Source organism: Thermobia domestica, chromosome 4, assembly GCF_964235325.1.
Source record: "Thermobia domestica chromosome 4, izTheDome1.hap1.1, whole genome shotgun sequence".
In the NCBI taxonomy this organism is placed as follows: domain Eukaryota; kingdom Metazoa; phylum Arthropoda; class Insecta; order Zygentoma; family Lepismatidae; genus Thermobia; species Thermobia domestica.
The window spans coordinates 324723283-324741844 of NC_137457.1; the positions used below are offsets into that span (position 1 = coordinate 324723283).

At 35.7% G+C, this 18562-nt stretch overlaps 1 protein-coding gene across 1 annotated transcript in view; it reads left to right on the forward strand.

Moving 5' to 3' along the window:
* Window positions 1-2068: 2068 nt before the first annotated feature.
* Window positions 2069-18562, forward strand: part of LOC145684416 (uncharacterized) — a 270639-nt gene continuing 254145 nt past the window's right edge. The window contains exon 1 of the mRNA XM_081756755.1: window positions 2069-2184. The gene's annotated coding sequence lies outside the window, so the exon portion shown is untranslated. The remainder of the gene's footprint in view (window positions 2185-18562) is intronic.

The following is an 18562-nucleotide window of genomic DNA, read 5'->3' on the forward strand; positions in this document are numbered from 1 at the left end:
CTTAGCGAATTTCCTTCCACCAAGCGTTAATATTATTCCGCCTTATTACAGAGTTGTTTTGACTTCTGATTAGTCATAGTAAACGCGTGAGTACTGTAGGAGACATACGTTAGTTGAACTGTTTAGTATGGTACAAACGCGCGTCAAAACGACTCTGCATAAGGCCTACTGAGCTTGGTGACATCCTTCCCCACGGGCGGTGTGTCGCATCGGACAATACCTGTATATGTGGAAAGCGAAAGAAATCGAATGCTATTACCAATAGAATAATAAATATCTTTGATATAGTGCTGCTAAAAAGACAAGACGAGAAGCAAGGTAGCTTTGTCTCAGATCGAAAATTTTGTAGATCACATCTCGTCTTACTTCTCGAAAAATTTTCTCGTTTTTACAATCGAAAAAGCTTTTCTCGTTTCGCATTGATTCGTAAATTCAAATACAAAACTTATATTTTGATTTCTTACACTTGAAAACTATGCAATGCTTATACTAAGTGTCGGAAGTATTCAAATGAAGAATAGAATAGAATAGTATATACGTGGAATCCGAACCACATGAGCTCCCGCCGGGAATCGAAATAAAGAAAATTATTTTATATATTAACAGAGGAATGCTAAGGCTATTATATGACGTTTTCTCCATGTCATCTAGTTCTTCATTTTGACAAATGCGGGCTTCTATGAAATGATTAAATTATTGTTTTGTTTATTGCTAAGTAGGTAATGGCAACCAGATCAATATTTGGCAAGCGATTAAAAGAATGCCTGATAAAGATTTCTTTTAGATTTTCCGTAGAAAGACATTAATATGAAAACAGATATGCGTGCATTGATTTAATGTAATTTTCATTAGAGATGAATTGAATAATACGTAAGTTATATAGTTACAATAGCTATTTATTTGTTGAAATTATTTGTAGATTGCAGTCTTTACTATAGGTTTCTTTTGACAATCAATGTTAATAATAATAGTGATTCCATTACATAATCGGCCGCGATTCGAATGCAGTGACAATAAATTGAATACTTGATTTTTAACGTTGGCACTCAGCTTTTGTTGACAGTGGTGCCAGCCTGAAAGGTTATAAAATCAGATCTCGAGAAGCAGAACTTCCTATTTTCCTTTTGAGTTTCTCAAGCTCTATTATCAAAAATTTGGAATCTCTGAATAGATGAAACTACCAGTCATTTTCTTCAATGTATGAGTAAAATATCACAAAAATCCATTGTCTGCGCATATTAAATAGCCTATGAACACATATTTTCTGTCACTAAAAGATAAATTGAAAAACGCACATGTAAATTAGTACACTATGTTATGTGCATTGTATTTCCACGTAATAGAACATATTTTTCTGGCATGATTTTTCACTAAACGTAATATAGCTAGATAACTTCATTCTTCAGTCATTTCATATGAAATGTTTACGAAGTTAGGCGTTTCTCGTTTCACCTTCTTCCGTGATTCTACTCTTTCTATCATTTTACTTTTTCTTAATAACAAAATAACTATTTAGCATTACCCTAAAATGCATTTAAAAGTAACAGTATTAGACAATTATAATTAATTTCGGTGCTGATGTAGTTATTGCGCACCATATTTTGGAAAACTTCCAGGTAAAATCAAATAATTTGTATAAAATACACATTTATAAGGAAAATATTTATCCTATCGACAGAATTTAATATAAAGTGATACAGCTGTGTTTTTGGTTTACAAGTGTAAGTTACTAGTGTAAAATCATTTAAAGTGCTTAACAACGGATTAAATAGGTTAGTGCATATGAAAGATGTCTTTATTAGATGTTAATTTAATTAAATGTTTAGCAGAAGGGATAGAAATTACGTAAAAAATACACAAATAATCTAATTTAAAAAAGCGTAAAAAATAACCGAACCAAGTCTAACCTAACCATTCGAAAACTAACCATTCGCGATTTTTTACCTTTTCTTGACTTTTACCTTTTTCCCGATTGTGTCATTTCTTCCCAATTGTGCCCTGTACTTTATTGAATTTTGTTCCTGAATCCTAAATCCTCCTTGAGAGTCATACATTTGACAATTTTACACTCGTAGCACACACGTCTGGCGAGCTGGTGCACCAATCTGTTTGACCTGTAGTGGTCTCCGACAAGATAAGACAAGAATGGCTTCTAACCATTGTTTTTAGTTTAGCACGCTTCAGGTAAGTGATTGATCATGAGTATTATCTTTTATAAGCAATCAATTGTTAGTTAAAGGAGCACGCAGTAGTATAGGTTTTTGAATATTGCCTTTAAAGTTTTATTTTCGATATCTTCTTTCGTATAGAAAGTTCCTCCGTAACGACGCAAACATTATAAAGTCTTTCTCTGTGTTGATATAATTTTTAATACCTACATTTTCTAATATATGTTTAACGTTAAGACTTTCAGCGGTTTATTGGGACAGTGGGCTAATCTTACACTCCTCGGAAGCTTAGTGGAATTCATCCGTTAATTATAATCTACGTAAGCTTCACTTGTGTTTTCTTAGTTTCCAGCTTATTTATTATAGGTTAGTGCTTTCATTTTTGGCATTTTAATTCTCAAGTGTGATTAACACATTTCCATTCTCATATTGTACTTTATTTACTAGTAATTAACTGATTTATGAATGCCAAATACCGAAGTTTACCTGCGTGCTTTCGCAGTACTCTTTGTATATAAGGTAACGATAATGATTAAACATTTACGTATTTAAGTAATTTTTTTAAGAAGCTGCACAATAATTTTTAGTCCAGTAAAGATAAGGTTCAGAAAGGAACAAATTAGTAACCAGCTGAAAATTGGTATGAGGGCCGTTCCATCGTCACGGGCAGGACATTTACACTACATTTTTGATGCTTTAAAGTTGTATATTTCTAAAAGTACAACATAAATTGTGCTAATTGTATGATATATGAGCAGTACAGATTTAGGAGTATATGTAGCTGATGCTTTCAGTATTTTTTTCTGTTTAGAGTGGAAAATAATAATCAGCCGCGTAACAACTAGTGATGGGTAAATTCCCGGGAAGATATTTTTCGGGAATATTCCCTGGGAAAATTCCCGGGAAGATTCCCAAAATGGGAATTTATCCGGGAATTTATGCACAATTACAAAGTAAATTGCATTCTATTACTATATTATGATTTCAAAGATAAATTCGTTTTTATATCACAGTATGTTATTACTGTTGTCCCCAGGGGAGTCTTTAAAATGTATATTTTGAAATATGATATGTTATTTTGTTAATATTCTATTATATTTAGAGAGTACGCATAAATGTATATTTATTTACAATATGTTCTATCAATTAAATATGTGTGAAAAAATTATATAGTAAGTCCTAATACTTTTAAACCGCTAACAGTTTAAATTCATATATAAGTGGATTTGCTAAACTTGACTCTACTACTGATATTATAGACACTTTAAATTTATAAATTTTATAAACCAATTAGATTGGGTAAATGCCAGAAGATACATGTCTCACAAATTTATCAACATTTGCGCGTACATATTTATGTTCACAAAATTTGCAAGATACTTACTTATCTTTATATTTTAGCACCTCACGCTGCCATACACGACCTTTCATTCTACCTATTTCTCGAAATTGACATGTAATACGTTAATTCACATGTAAGAGAAGTCTGAGTACCTCTTCAGAAATTAGAGTCAGAGATAGTGATTGGTAAATTCCCGGGAAGATATTTATCGAAAATATTGCCGTGAAGATTCCCAAAAATGGGAATTTTCCAGAAATTTATGTACAATCACAAAGAAAGTTGCATTCTATTATTATATTATGATTTCAAAGATAAATTCTTTTTTATATCACAGTATGTTATTACTGTTGTCCCCAGAGGAGTCTTTAATATGTATATCCTGAACGATGTTATTTTATTAATATTCTATTATATTTAGAGAGTACGCATAATGGATATTTATTTACAATAGGGTCCAATGAAAGTAAATATATTTCAAAAATTGTATAGTATGTCCACATACTTTTAAACCGCTAAACAGTTTAAATTTACATGTAAGTAGCTTTTCTAAACTTGACTCTACTACTGATATTATAAACATGAAATTTTTAAATGTTATAAACAATTTTGTCAACATTAGCGCATAAATATGTTTGTTCACAATATTTGCAAGATACTTTCTTAAAATGTATGTTTTTGCATGTTACATTGCCACACACGACCTTTCCTCCTGCCCATTTCTTGAAATTTCGTGCGTTAATGCACATGTAAGAGAAGTCCGAGCACCTCTTCAGAAATTTGAGTCAGAGAGAGGAGGCAGACCGACGTCTATTACTAACGGTGGTTGAGGTTTATTAATAGTACTTCATCTCTAGTTCTACATAAGTTTACTTAATTCTAAATTACTTTACAAAATGTTCCTTTTCATCATTTGTAAATTAGTACTTTGCTAATTTTGGCTGTTGATTAGCATTGGGGGCCAGCTTTTGCACCTACATTTTTGCGATATTCTATTCTGATGCGGTTGTTTTATGGTTTCATACGATAAATTACGTTACCAACATTAAATTCAGACAGCATTCCGAGCGAGCGTAAGCGAGTGAAGGCGAGTTAAAGCCGCGCAGGGCACGTTGTTTTCTGACTTCGTTACCAACAATTCAGTTTCTTTTCTCACATAAATCCCTTCCACTTACATTTATGGTTTATACAAATATCCTACTGCCTAAAAAAATTGTGTTCGATACTTTCATGACTACTTGAACATCACTATCAACTCATTTCTTCCGTAAATCATCCTATTTTTTGCTAGTTTTGGCCCCCCAATTCTAAACAATTAGCTTACTTTTTAGTGCAAATTCAAATGGAACTTTAATAAATCATATAATTAGTTATATAAAGTACAGTCAAAGAATTTTAAATTTTTAACCTCCAAATTCTTTAAAACCTAAAAGTAAATAATAATATATCAAAATAAAGTAATTAGTCATATGGTTCTTATAATTTGAAGGACAAAGTAAAAAGTTGGAAATAAATTCCTTCCCGGAAATTTATAGGTCAGGGAAAAAACCCGGGAATATTCCCATTTTTAAATTCCTTCCCACCGGGAATATTCCCACTGCCCATCACTAGTAACAACGTTTCAAACATAGGAGGGGGCAAGTCTTTTTGTTGCTCCCCTCTCTCAACAGTGCCCCCCGCCCCCCATCACAGCGTGTAATTTCCACTAATCTTTACAGTATTACTGTTATGTATTTTTTCGTGTGTGTGGGAAAATAATTGTAATTTACGAAAACAGCTAAACATTTGAAAAATTAAATTATTAGATTTACTTGAAGTAAAGACAGTTTCTTCACCTACCCAATGTATTCATTCAACACAAGAATCGTACATTAATAAAACTAGTAGACCTCATTTGATTTGCGTCGGGATACGTACGAAGTACAGTTTACTATTAATTAATCACTAGTACGACATGATTGTTCCGTATACGTTCGGCACTAAAGCCACAATCTCTCTCTCCAGAACTCATAGGCTGAAGACATATCATAACCACAAATTTTCTTTCTAAAGTGATCAACAGATTCTCACAATACACCTACATGCACACTTTTTTTTTTTTTTTAACTTTCACACCACATTAATCTTCAAATGTTTCAGTACATAGATTGAACTGCACTTTGTATTGATATACCGGGCTAGAAAAGCAAAATAACCGGATTTTTGAGATGTGCTTTATTTTCATTTTTTTAAAACCGCCCTTTGGAAAGAAAACGGAAATTTTCGCTCTTTTCACACAACTAAAATTTTTGACACAACTATTAGCATCTCATAAGTCCCATGTTGGTTGTCTAACCATGATACCAAGTTCTTGAAATTTATACGTTTTGAAATGTGTTGTTTGTGTTGCCCAAAGTCAAACTGGCAGACAAGAAAAAAGTATCATCGCCGTTCCAGAAACACTATTGTTTCAGATACTCTTCAATACCTAATATTAGAGCCAAAAAGGCTTCATAATTTTGTTCATATTTCAGAAGAAAATGTTTCACTAATAGCAGCAGCATAATATGATTTAGTTTAAGGAACTGGAGCAACAAAGGTTAGTGCGGTGGCTCTTGCCTTTTATTTTTCTTCAGAATACAGTATTTTTTTTTAAAAGTTAGACTATGATGGGAAAAGAAAGCTGGAAAACACAGTTGTTTTTTCACTAAATATGAAATATTAAAAGAAAAAATCCAAGCCAAAAAACATGGAAGGGATATTCGTTTTTTTTAAGTTTTTTTTGGAGACCTTAAACCACTATTTAAAACAGTTATTGTCCCACCACTAACTTTTCACTAAAACTTTTTTTGTCGTTAAACATTATTCAAAGAACTGTACAAACAATTCGTTCGAACTAGAAAACTCTATATATTAACCCTTTCGAGATTTCCACTTTTTAAGGTGAATTTTAGACTTTCAGTCAAGCAGCTATTACGTCGAGACTATTTATCGTAGAATCATGGTTCATACCCTGTTTTATTCGGAATGAAACAGTGTTTTCCTAATTTGTAAATTTCCCTAATATGTACCTAAAGCAATAAAATTCCTGTCCAAATTGGAAAAAAAGTTTTTTTTTTTAAAAAAAAGTCCCCATTTCCTGCGAATTTCTTCCCTCCGGTACACAACATAAACATGCGAATGTTACAAAAAAAAAAAAAAAAAAACTTTGCTTCACTCCAAACAAAACGAGATATGAACCATGATATTGGGGTAAATAGTGTTGGTGCTAAAATTCATTTATACTATTTTTTCGTAATATCTACTATTGTTATTCAACAAGCTCTAGTGTCAAGACTCTTTATCGTAGGATCATGGTTCGTAACTCTTTGTATTTGTAATGAAGGAATGTTTCCAACTGTGCCATTCAACTTTCCCCATTATGCACCAGAAGTGAAAAAATCCCGCTTAAATTGGGAAAAAGATATTTTTGTCAGGAGAAAATCTTTTTGAGAATTTCTTCCCCCAGATACATGCTAGCGCCACGGCAGTGGTACAGTTCGAAACGTTACTTCATGACAAACAAAATGAGGTAGGAACCATGGTCCTACAATGAACACTCTTGACGCTAGAGCTTATTGAATAACAATACATTAGGAATTATTACCCAAAAACGTGGTGATAAATTTAGTAAACCAGCTCTAACACCAAGACTATTTATTCTAGGATTATGGTTTGTACCTTTTTGTATGATACCAGCGTTTTAAATCGTATCACTTGCATGTCCATATCATGTACCTGACGGGAAAAATTCCCGCGCAAAAATGTATAAAGAAAAGCGGGAAATTCAAATTTTCAAAAATTAACTTTCTCCGAAATTTATCTCCTCAGGTATATGGCAGCGCAATGGTAGTGGTACCGTTGGAAATGTTGCATCATTACGAACAAAATGAGGTACAGACCATGATCCTACGACAAATAGTGATGACCGGGAAAAGTAAAGTAGCGATTATGAGTAGCTACTTTACTAAACACGTTGACTAAAAGTGTGTAATAGGGGAAAATTTCAGATTTTTTTTTTTTTTTTTTTGGGAAAAATCACTATTTACCCTACGACCATGGTTTGTACCTTGTTTTATTTGAAATGGTGGTCGGTTTGAAATGGTGGTAGGTTGTCGGTACCACTCACATGTCCCTGAGAGGAGGAATTCCCGAAAAAGGAAAAAGATCTGAAAAATCCCTTTTTTCCACTTTCTGCAGGATATTCCCGCTTCTGGTACATAATAGGGAAATTTGATTGGTACAGTTGGAAACATTTCTTTATTACGAACACAACTAGGTATGGACCATGATCCTAGGATTAATAGCGATGTGTTAGGATTAAAAAAAAAAAAAAAAGAGAGCTCTAAAATTTATACTTTGCTTTCTTCTTTCGTCCATGTTTGTGACGTCACTGCCCCCAGGCATCGCAAGCGTGACTGCAAAGTGCCCATGAAACAAATTCTTTGATGCTTCCCTGCTTGAATGATTGCAAAAGACATGCTGTGAAAAGCTTTACTAGAGATTCATAAAGCAAATTCCGAAGGTCGACGCCATGGTTCAGATCTGTACCAAAAGTCCCCAAAGGGTTAATATATTTGCTCTTTTTTTTCTTATGAGTGATCGATTATTCTTGATTGTTGAACTTCTCAAATTTATTTTTCTTCAGAATGCAGTAATTAAGTCTCTTTTTCTTCTTATAATGGAAAACAAAGGTGGAAAGTACTTTCTTAAAGTTGAAATTATATATATATATATATATATATATATATATATATATATATATATATACATATATGAATGTATGTATATAAACTTCAAAATTTGACAGGCATAAAGAAACTTTTTTAAAAGCCGTTTTTTGATCCCTTGCGTACGTACATTCAACTTTCAATATATTTAACAAGAACGGAATAATATAATTTCAATTTGGTTAAATGTTCAATGTAAAAAATAACGTCCCGCTGTGATCCTATAGCTCATTTCGACACAAAAACTGCATACTTCAAAGAGCAGAATTCACACTTTTCCGAAGACAGTTGCATGGTAGGAGCTATTTGTGAATTCTCTACATAGTTCCTTCACGTCCAGTGAGTCAAGCCTGTCTGAGTATGCATTAAGAACTACAAAATGGTTCAGTCTTGCCTGGGTCATTGTGGACCTCAGATAAGTTTTGAGACGCCGCAACATTGAGAAACTTCTCTCGGCAGTTGCAGATGTCGCCGGGATAAGAAGCAGGAGACGAAGGACTTTCAACACTTCAGAAAACAACTCTCTTGTTTCTTTACAGAGTTTTTTGAATTTGTCAAGTAGGTATTTCAGATTTTTTCTAGTGGGAATAGTGGTGAGCAACTGTTGCATTTGTAGTTGTGGTCGGTCCGGATTGACGTGGTATTCTTTTAAAATGTCACTAATGTCTTGAGAAAAGTTACCTTCCAAAAGTACATCCTTTATTGCACGATATTTCTTCAGTTCAGGCTGATGGAATCGACTACATTTTGCAAATGACATTGTCCAAACATTCATAATAGGTTGCGCGTAATTTCTCTTCTGCGGTTTTGAATTGGTAATTTTTCGCGGATGTCTACGAGTGTTCTAGTCTTTTCGGGGTCTGTTTGCTGCGCGGTAGCTGAGGAGATCCTTGTTTGTTCTATCGAAGGCGCCCCTATAAAATCAGGGGCGACAAAAGGAATAATTAATATATCTACAGCGCCTTTGGTGCAATATTACATCCTTCTTTGTTCTATCGAAGGCGCCCCTGTACAACCAAGAGCCACAGAAAGAATAATTAATATATCTACAGCGCCCTTGGTGCAATATTACATCCTTCTTTGTTCTATCGAAGGCGCCCCTGTACAACCAAGAGCCACAGAAAGAATAATTAATATATCTACAGCGCCCTTGGTGCAATATTATATCCTTTGATGTTCTGTCGAAGGCGCCCCTATACAATTAGGGGCGACAAAAGGAATAATTAATATATCTACAGCGCCCTTGGTGAAATACCGTATTGCATCTTTGTTTGTTCTGTCGATGGCGTCCCTATACAATCAGGGGCGACAAAAGGAATAATTAATATATTTACAGCGCCCCTTGGTGCAATATTATTTCTTTTTTATTCTATCGAAGGCGCCCCTATACAATCAGAGGCGACGAAAGGAATAATTAATATATTTACAATGCTCCGTCATTGTAACATTATTTTCTTTTTTATTGTATGGAAGCGTTACGTCGCCCGTACATAATGAGGGGCAAGAAAGGATTAAGAAAATGTTTATATCGCTGGTTGACTGTCATATAGGTAATTTTTATTTCTTTATTTCATTGTATCAAAGTTGCCCTAGACAATCATCACAAAAGTTATAATAAGTGTCCATTAGTTATAATAATACAAAGCACTGCACTCGTCGAAGATTTGGCAGTGCATACAAAACACTGCTTTTGTACATAGACTTTTCATTCTTCAATCGGCTTTAAAAAAGGCAAAGTAATCATTAGGCGCCTTCGGCGCCCCCAATGACTTCTACCAGAACTTTGGGTGGGGGCAATGCCCCCTTGCCCCCCGTCTTGTTACGCCACTGATAATAATTCCTAAACGTCTGTCATGGGTGGGGACAAAAAAGAGAAGTGACTTTCGACACACCAAGTGAATGTTACAAAACTCTGTCAATTCTTAGGTCAAAATGTTTTCATTTAAACGGAAATGTATAAAGGATGAAATTTTTTAGAAACTTCACATAAGAGAAATTTCCCAAATATTTATTTAATGAATGAACTAAACTTTACTGTGTCACGGGCAGGACACATTGTTGTCACGGACAGGACACCGTGTGAATCAACATACAACATCTCAATAAGAATGATTTCAAAAATGAAATAAAATCGAAAATAAGTCAATTTCTGCTGTTCTGTTATAGCATTTTACACAAATATTTACTTTCCTTGAGGCTCGCTTTTATTACATAAAAATAATAATATGCCATACATTTATTTCTCACCACCTATACTTTAGGAAATGGTTTTATTTGCCCATTTACGCCCACCTTATAGGGAAATTCGTACAAAACACTGTTTAACAGTATATAAAATAGGTGCTGGTATCCAGTGCCCGTGTTGAAGAAAATCAGCGCCCGGGGCGAGAGTATACGACGCGTCGCGACGACTCCCCCGTAAATATCAGTGAGGTCGACAGACCAGCCGCAAATCGTTATGGTTGGCGCGATGCGTAAAAAATTTTCAAAAATAATCCCTGCTTTTCCTTTATTTTGAGCACTTTTTAATACTGTTTTCCTTCCATTATATATATATATATATATATATATATAAATTTTTCCCCCTGAATTTTGCTCCCCCTTACTTTGACGTCCGGGGCCGTAACCCCGCTCGCCCTTCCTTCCCCCACCCCCTGGGGTACAGCACTGCTGGTATCAAAGGTATTATTTTTATCGAAATGCACGTAAGACACATTTTCAACAGTCTTGAAAATTTTACAGCAATCGCTTACGGACTTCATACGAATTTCCTTGATTTCGTCCTCTTCCACTGGGCTTTGCGCGACAGTTGCATGTCTATGTTTTCTTTTTCTGTCCACTAGAGAAAAATTCCATCAACGAAAATGTTTCTTGTGTTAAATCTTCAACAGTTGGTCTAACACAAGCCTTGTTAACATGCAAACCTAAGTCGTCGCTCAGGATAGCTTCATGGCTTTCGGAATCATCATATTCAGAATCTGATGAAATTTAAAGATTTTATACGGATGAAGCTCTGATTTAAAAGTTCGGGGAACTACCAAATTTTCGCTGTCAAATTGCAGGAGAAACTGTTGTCATTGGGGACATTTAATTAACAAGAGCATTTTCCCGTCTTTTATTCAAAACGTCTTTCTTTTTTCAGTTTCTGCTGATGATAGTAAAACAGATATATTTTTAAAGGAAGAGCTTGAAGCTGCTACGAAATCGGCAGCACAATCTACAATCACTTTCTTTTGTTTCACAAAGTTCCATACTGGCCGCTTTGTACGTGCTCCAATCCCATCTACTGCTCCCTTGAAACGAACAGAAAGGTGACGCTAATGATAATATTTATATGACACTTATTTTAAGTTAAAACATCATACTGACAGGAATAGATAATCCTCTATTTAAGTAGATAATGTTCATGCTTAGGAAACTTTATTTTAATACATATGGAATAATTTTATATCATGAACAACTAATGTATACAAACTATCCCATCAGTGGCATGACCACTGTCACGAACGGGACAAGTTTTCAAATTGAAATAAATCGAAATATATTGTTAGCATTAGTCCAAAATTTGGTAAATGTAAAGTACGCATGCAAATTTTTACTTCTACTAAGTACGAACCACATTTACAAATTTAGTAATTCAGTAGAATAACTTTTGGTAGTTTTCTGTCACGGACAGGACTCTCAAGTTGACCTTTATATCTTTAATGATATTATAAACAATTTTTATCCTGTAAACACTTTTTCAACTGCAAGTTGTAGCAAAAAGAAGCATCTTGAATACCTCGAAGTTACTTCAGCCAAACATGCACAATATACCGTAAAATGTTGCCGATGACAAGAATAAAAAAATCCTCGCAGCTGACATGTTACAAATTCACAACTCAGACTTAAAATTTTACGTGAATTCTAAGTATAAATAAGATTTTCTTTGTGAAAAAGTACATTTCGTTTTATTTGCTTCATATATACGTAAAAATGCATTGGTTTTGACATTTTTCGAAAATTTGGGTTCAGGCTCACTTTCGCATGGAATGGCCCATGAAAGTAGAGGAAAGTGTCAGGAATAACATACTAAAAGTCCCCTAAAATCCCACTGTACATTTTCCAGCAATTTTGAAAAATGTTCGCCATCTTTAGACGACGACAAGGAATTTATAGAAATCGTTCTCGTTTACGTTTATTTTTCTAGTCACCGTTATAATTATCACAAAGCCATGAATTATGTATGTTTGGAAAGCTTGAAACACACAAATTGTAAGTAAATAACATATATGCATATCGTGCTAAATTCCTAGAAGAAGAAGAAAACAGCTTTCTTATTTAGAAAACGGTATATTTTCAAAAAATCATGTGAAGTTTGTAACATTGACACATATTGCACAACAACAAGATAACACCAACAGATGTCCTTCATACAGGAGCAAATTAAAGGAGGGGGCCATCGCTCCCCCAAGAGCCATCTAAAATATTAAAATTACACACAGTGCCGCTTGTAGCTTACCGCCACACGAACGAAAGTTTGGGATCGTTCTTGCGTTATTTCAAAAGAGGGTTAATTCTTGAAATTCTATTTAAATATAGTCTGTATCCGGTATGCCGCGTTTACGCTAACGATAACTCGAATCACAATATCAGATAAATCTCATGAAGAAGGACGATATTTCTTGAGGCCAGAACATCTGAAAAACTATCCATGGCTGGCTCTTTCCCATAAGGAGAGTTTTTTAGTAAATATTGCTCACTTTTTGCAACGGGTTTTTGGAGGTGCTATCGAAAAAACATGCCTCCCCAAACTCTTGGGACTAAACCTTTGAAGAAATTCGCTACTCTCTACGGTATTTTAGAAACTCACAACAAGGCACAATATCACATTAACTCTCTTGAGGTCGAAAAAGCGTTTCTGAAAATGTACTGTGAACCAGTGAAATCAGTCGAGAATCAAATCAACTCGTCAAGAAGACAAGTTACCCGAAATCGCGACAAACTGAAATTAATGTTGGGAAATGTGATATTCCTTGGAAGGCAAGGCATTGCTTTTCAAGGCCATACGGACAAGGGCGCCGATTTCTCCGTAAATTTGGGGGGGGGGCATTCAAATGCAGAAGGTATATACATATATATGAGGATTTTAAGACAAATTGCATTCAAATTATGTCAAATATTGTATATTCATACTTACAATAGGAGGCTCACATGAGATTTGGGAACCTGGGCCCCCCAGAATCGGCGCCTTTGCACTGGGACGATGCTTGTGCGGATAATTCGATCTCAGATGATGACAGTGCAGAAACTAAGTTCAACGAGGGCAATTTCGAGAATTCCTCAAATTTAGAATGGCTTGTAGTGACGATATCTTAAAGAATCTCTGGAAGAAAGCATCAAAAAGGACCATTTTTGCCAATAAAACTACACAAAATGCCCTGATTGAGGGTTTGGGATGATAAATCACGTCTGTAATATTGTAAATCGAGTGCGAGAGGATCAGTTTTATTCTATTATGTTTGATGAGATTACGGTCTTTTCGCACACATCTCAGCTGTCATTGATTCTAATGTACGAACACATGGGTGAAATAAGAGAAGACTGCTTCGGTTTCATTGGTTCTTGGTCAGCAGAGCTGAAAGGTGAGGACACTGGTTCGAGCTCGGAATCCCAAGACGCAGAACCGCCTGAACTCTCACTGACTGGAGGGAAAATTAAAGAAGTTGTTCTATCTTGTAGCTACGAGACTTCTCACTCGACCCGAAACACTGCGTTGGTATTGGTACGGATCGTTGCGCCGTCACGACCTCTCAAAGTCGCCGGGCAATGCAGGAGATCCAGAAGGAGGGTTCAAACGCGCTGCACTGTACGTATTGCAGTCACAGCCTCAACTTGTCCATCTTCAGGTCGTCGTCAGTACAGTGCGTGAGGAACTGTCTGGGAACAACGAAAGAGATCATTGCGTTTTTCACCGCATCGTCAAAACGTAATGCTGTCCTTAAGCTTACGGTTAGTGGCCAGTTGGAGACATTGTGTGAAACGAGGTGGGTTGAACGGAACGACGCGTTGTTACAACTTCACGTAAACTTTCAATAAATAAGTGAGGTTCTACAGTGTGTTCCAAGTAGTCCGAGTTAGATACAGCAGCCAAAGCATGGGCACTTTCTTCTGCTATGCACGACAGCGAGTTTATCGTACTATTACAGTTCTTCAGGATGTTCTCACGATAATCCTCCCCTCAATCGACTTTTGCAGAAGACCAATTTAGACATGAACGCAACGTCAGATGCCATTCAGGACAGAATCGCAGCATTAAACAAAAAGCGTTCAAACAGCAAAGAATTCAAGACAACTTTCGAAGCAATATCCAGAACGGTTGCCAGTGTCGACGTGCGAATTCAAACTCCTCGTCTCACTCGAAAACAAACACATCGTACGAACTTCAAAGCAGATGACACGACATCTTACTACTGAAGAACTGTCTACATTCCGTTGATAGAGTCGGTTGTAGAAGACCTCAAAACTTGTCTTGCGCAGGAAGTTTTAAATGTATACGGACTCAACATTTTATTGCCAACACGCGAGAGACTAAACTTTGAGCAACAACTTCCACGTTCTAGCAGAAAGATTTTACAAAACTATCGGAACTCAAGAAAAAATGCTGTTTTCCCTCTTTAGTTCTGAATTCGCAATCTGCACTTCTAAATGAAAGAGAATTAAAGAAAAAGGTGGAATTCTATCACGGACTGCGATGGAGGCCTTGACCAGCAACGACGAAGATCTTCACGTGACTATTCGAAAACTGCTGCGCATACTTGTAACCCTGTGGTACGGATTCCACGTTAATAATTACGTACGTGGCCAGTGCAGAACAATCTTAAGCCACATTGCACCGACTTAGAACGTGGTTGCGCTCTCGTTCTGGTGAAAAGGGACTGAATGGACTAGCATTTTTAAATGTCATAGGGACATTGTCGTAGATCGCGACAATATTATATCGACAGATACGCTTTGGGTGGTGTTAGCCGAAAAGCGTGTTTTGCGTTGTAACTTGTTAGTTCTTTTTGTCCGTTTGTTTAATTCATTTTACTAAAATACAGAAACATTATGAGCATTCTAGGAAATGTTTAACCTGATATTTTTCTAGCGAAATATTTACTAAAGCATAGCCACGATCAGGCCTGTAGACAGAATATCATTTCGGAGGAGGGGGCATTATGGTGAAAATTTCGTAGCAATTATATATTTCACCCTCTTTCCCTGAATTCCTTTTACCTTTCCTTTTTTGGCGGGAATTTCGGGAAACATATTCCACTCTACAATAAAGAGCCCGCCCCCCAAGACGTTTGGTTTAATCCGCCAATGCCTTCATATTTGTCTCAAACATAACCAACAATGACACAAATCGGTGCAATACAAGCTGAGAAAAAAATATAACCAATATTACTTTCTGACCTTTCTGTACAAAAGTGCATAAGGTGATATTCACTTTCACGGCTCTAGTCACCTGTTATTACACAGGACCAAGACTTATATGCCATTGGAAATCTTATAAAAAGTAAATTCGAAAGGGGTAACAGTTATCAGGGGCGGATCCAGGACGAATTTTTTTTGGAGGGGGGTGGTTGTAATACTGCTACTTAGAGCTAGTTTTAAGAGCTCCAAACTCTGGGATGGGTTTTATTTATACCTAGGTATATGAAATAAAGAAGTTTCGTCTTCTGCCGGGGGGATGTCCCCTATCGCCCCTCCCCTGAATCCACGTCTAACACTTCTATTAATTAAGTCCAATCTGTGGAACAAGCGTAAAACTCAAAATTTCTGGACAAAACGTGAATTTCAAATAGATTTTGTAATATTTGCAACACTGACAATTATCGTATGTTAACAGAACTCCACCTTTTTCAATAGCATAATTATCATTTACTTTAAAAGTGGTGTACATTTTCCCCAATGGAGAAAGCTTTTATGACACATAGTTTTACACCCCGCACATATAGCACAAAATTTATCTATGGATAGTATTAGAAAGTAACAGAATTGATAGTCTTCTTTGCGTGGGAAAACCGTAATTTACAAACTTAAAATCACTCTCAACTGCAATAGTCATTTGAATGTAATTTTGTTTTTAAATGTCTTATTTATAACAAGTATATAATTTTCCTACTAGTATTCTTCAAGTGAACTTAATGTTTACACTTTACGAAAATTTTTGTAACTAGTCCATTAAGACTTACTAGAAATTAATGATATCATTGTTATCTCGTTGATCTCCATGGTATTCATTTGGTTTTGATTTTCATCCATGAAATTCCTCGAAACTGATGACAAAAATTATACACATAATTCCTGGTTTGTCAACCGCACATACGATACCAGCCCTTTTTTACACTACAGGATTTTAAATACGTAACATTACACGGAGCGAGTTCCTTGGTCTTTCTTGCTGGTACGAGAATATTGCCTAATGTTTTCCATCCATATTCAGTCGCTAGCCTATCACTGAGCAATACCTTGGCTGTAAGAACGTACACTGTCAAAGAATGAATGCAAGATACCAGTTTTAACGTACACAAGCAAAGGTAATGCCATTACGGATTTAATCATTGAAGATATAAGACTCCATCGTAAACCCACCTTCTGTTCGATGTAACATGAATGATATTCAAGTGGTTGAAGATACCAACTTGCCCGAATTGAAACGGATTTTGCCGTTGATGACAAACAACAACAGTAACTACCAAACATCTCAAATAGTGATTCTACTTTCATCAATCGTCATCCAACAAGCATGTATGCTATATAGTCGGCACTTCTGTTTGTCATCAAAAATGTGTAGGAAATAAGCAAAAAAACGCAATGAATCAGTTTCGATCAACCTTTGTACGCTAAAGCATGTGACATCCTAGCAACATGTAGAAATTCTGGTGAACTACCGTAGGTGGTTGTTAAACTTGAGATTGTATCATTTTGTCATATATGAGAAGAGTTGCAAATGAAAGGCATTGAAGAACTTTGGTATTTTGTGTATGCTAGTAACTCCATTTCACAGATGATGTCCATTCTTATGCCTGTGCTTTGCGAGCTCATTTTTTTTAACAACAATTACATTATATATATATAGATAATAAATCATACTCCACTGAGGAGATTGGAAGTCAATTGCGAGATGTTTGTACTACTCTGATCACTGAAGAAGATATCGATGCTAATGAAATTGTTTAACACTCAGATATAATCAAGATTGCAAATGATCTGAAGTTATTCATGGACGCCGCTGTAGAAAAAAAAACGTATTTCTTAGTTGTTTGCCCTGTAGTTTCAGTTTGTAGAAATTATGCGTCTTTCCATTTGTACCGAAAGAACTGGAGACTGGAATCTTAATCTTGATTGCATATGAGAAATGTTACCGTACTTCATGCAGCTGAACATCTTTTGTATGCCAAATACTCACATCTGTACTTACAAGAAATGTTGCGGTTGAAGAATGAAATGAATCCTTATGAGTTCCAGCTGCTTACATGAGATCTTTGCTTTGCTATTCGTAAGAAAAATATGTTTTGGAGTGGTATATGGTCTCATATAACGATTGAGCAGATTTTATTTAGAACAATGAAGCGCAGTGGTTGACTGACAGATGGGAGAGACATGACTGAAAAGGCAATATTTAGGTGGGTGTAGCATGACAGCAGCATGCCACTTACGAGAATGCCTTGAAAAGTTATTAAGCAAAGATAGGCATGAAGTTCACGTCGGTCGCCATGTGGAACTGTACCAAACCAACGAATCGCGTGATATATTACATGTACAGAAATTCTTGGTTTTGGCAGCAGTCTCCACTCCCTTCATATCCGGAGCTCGCGTCTTTAAAAAAATGGCGTGTTAGATAATGAAATGGTCAACTGTGCTAAAAGTAAGGAAATCGGATTGGCTGCTATGGAAGGTATGTTTGGATAGCCTTATGGAAATATGAAACTTTAAACAAAAATAAAGTCATCCCACTATCCGCAATGCACAATGCAGTGCGATCCGTGATGAGGTACTGGCTGTAAACACCATGCTAATTTTCAACCGAATCATATGCGTAATTAAATCCGGAGAAGAACTCCAACAGTGTTTTGCTTACGAGCTTGTACCCTATCCGCTTTCTGTCTTTACAAAAATGTTCACGAGGAAAACAAAAATCTGCTTTGCATACATGGTTGAATACCGGGCAGATTTTTAAACTCAAATTGTAAACACTGTGTACCTTATAGATGTAGGGTGGCTTCTACATCATGTTGTTTAGCCACAACATGGAACATACTGTGATGTGTACAATTCCT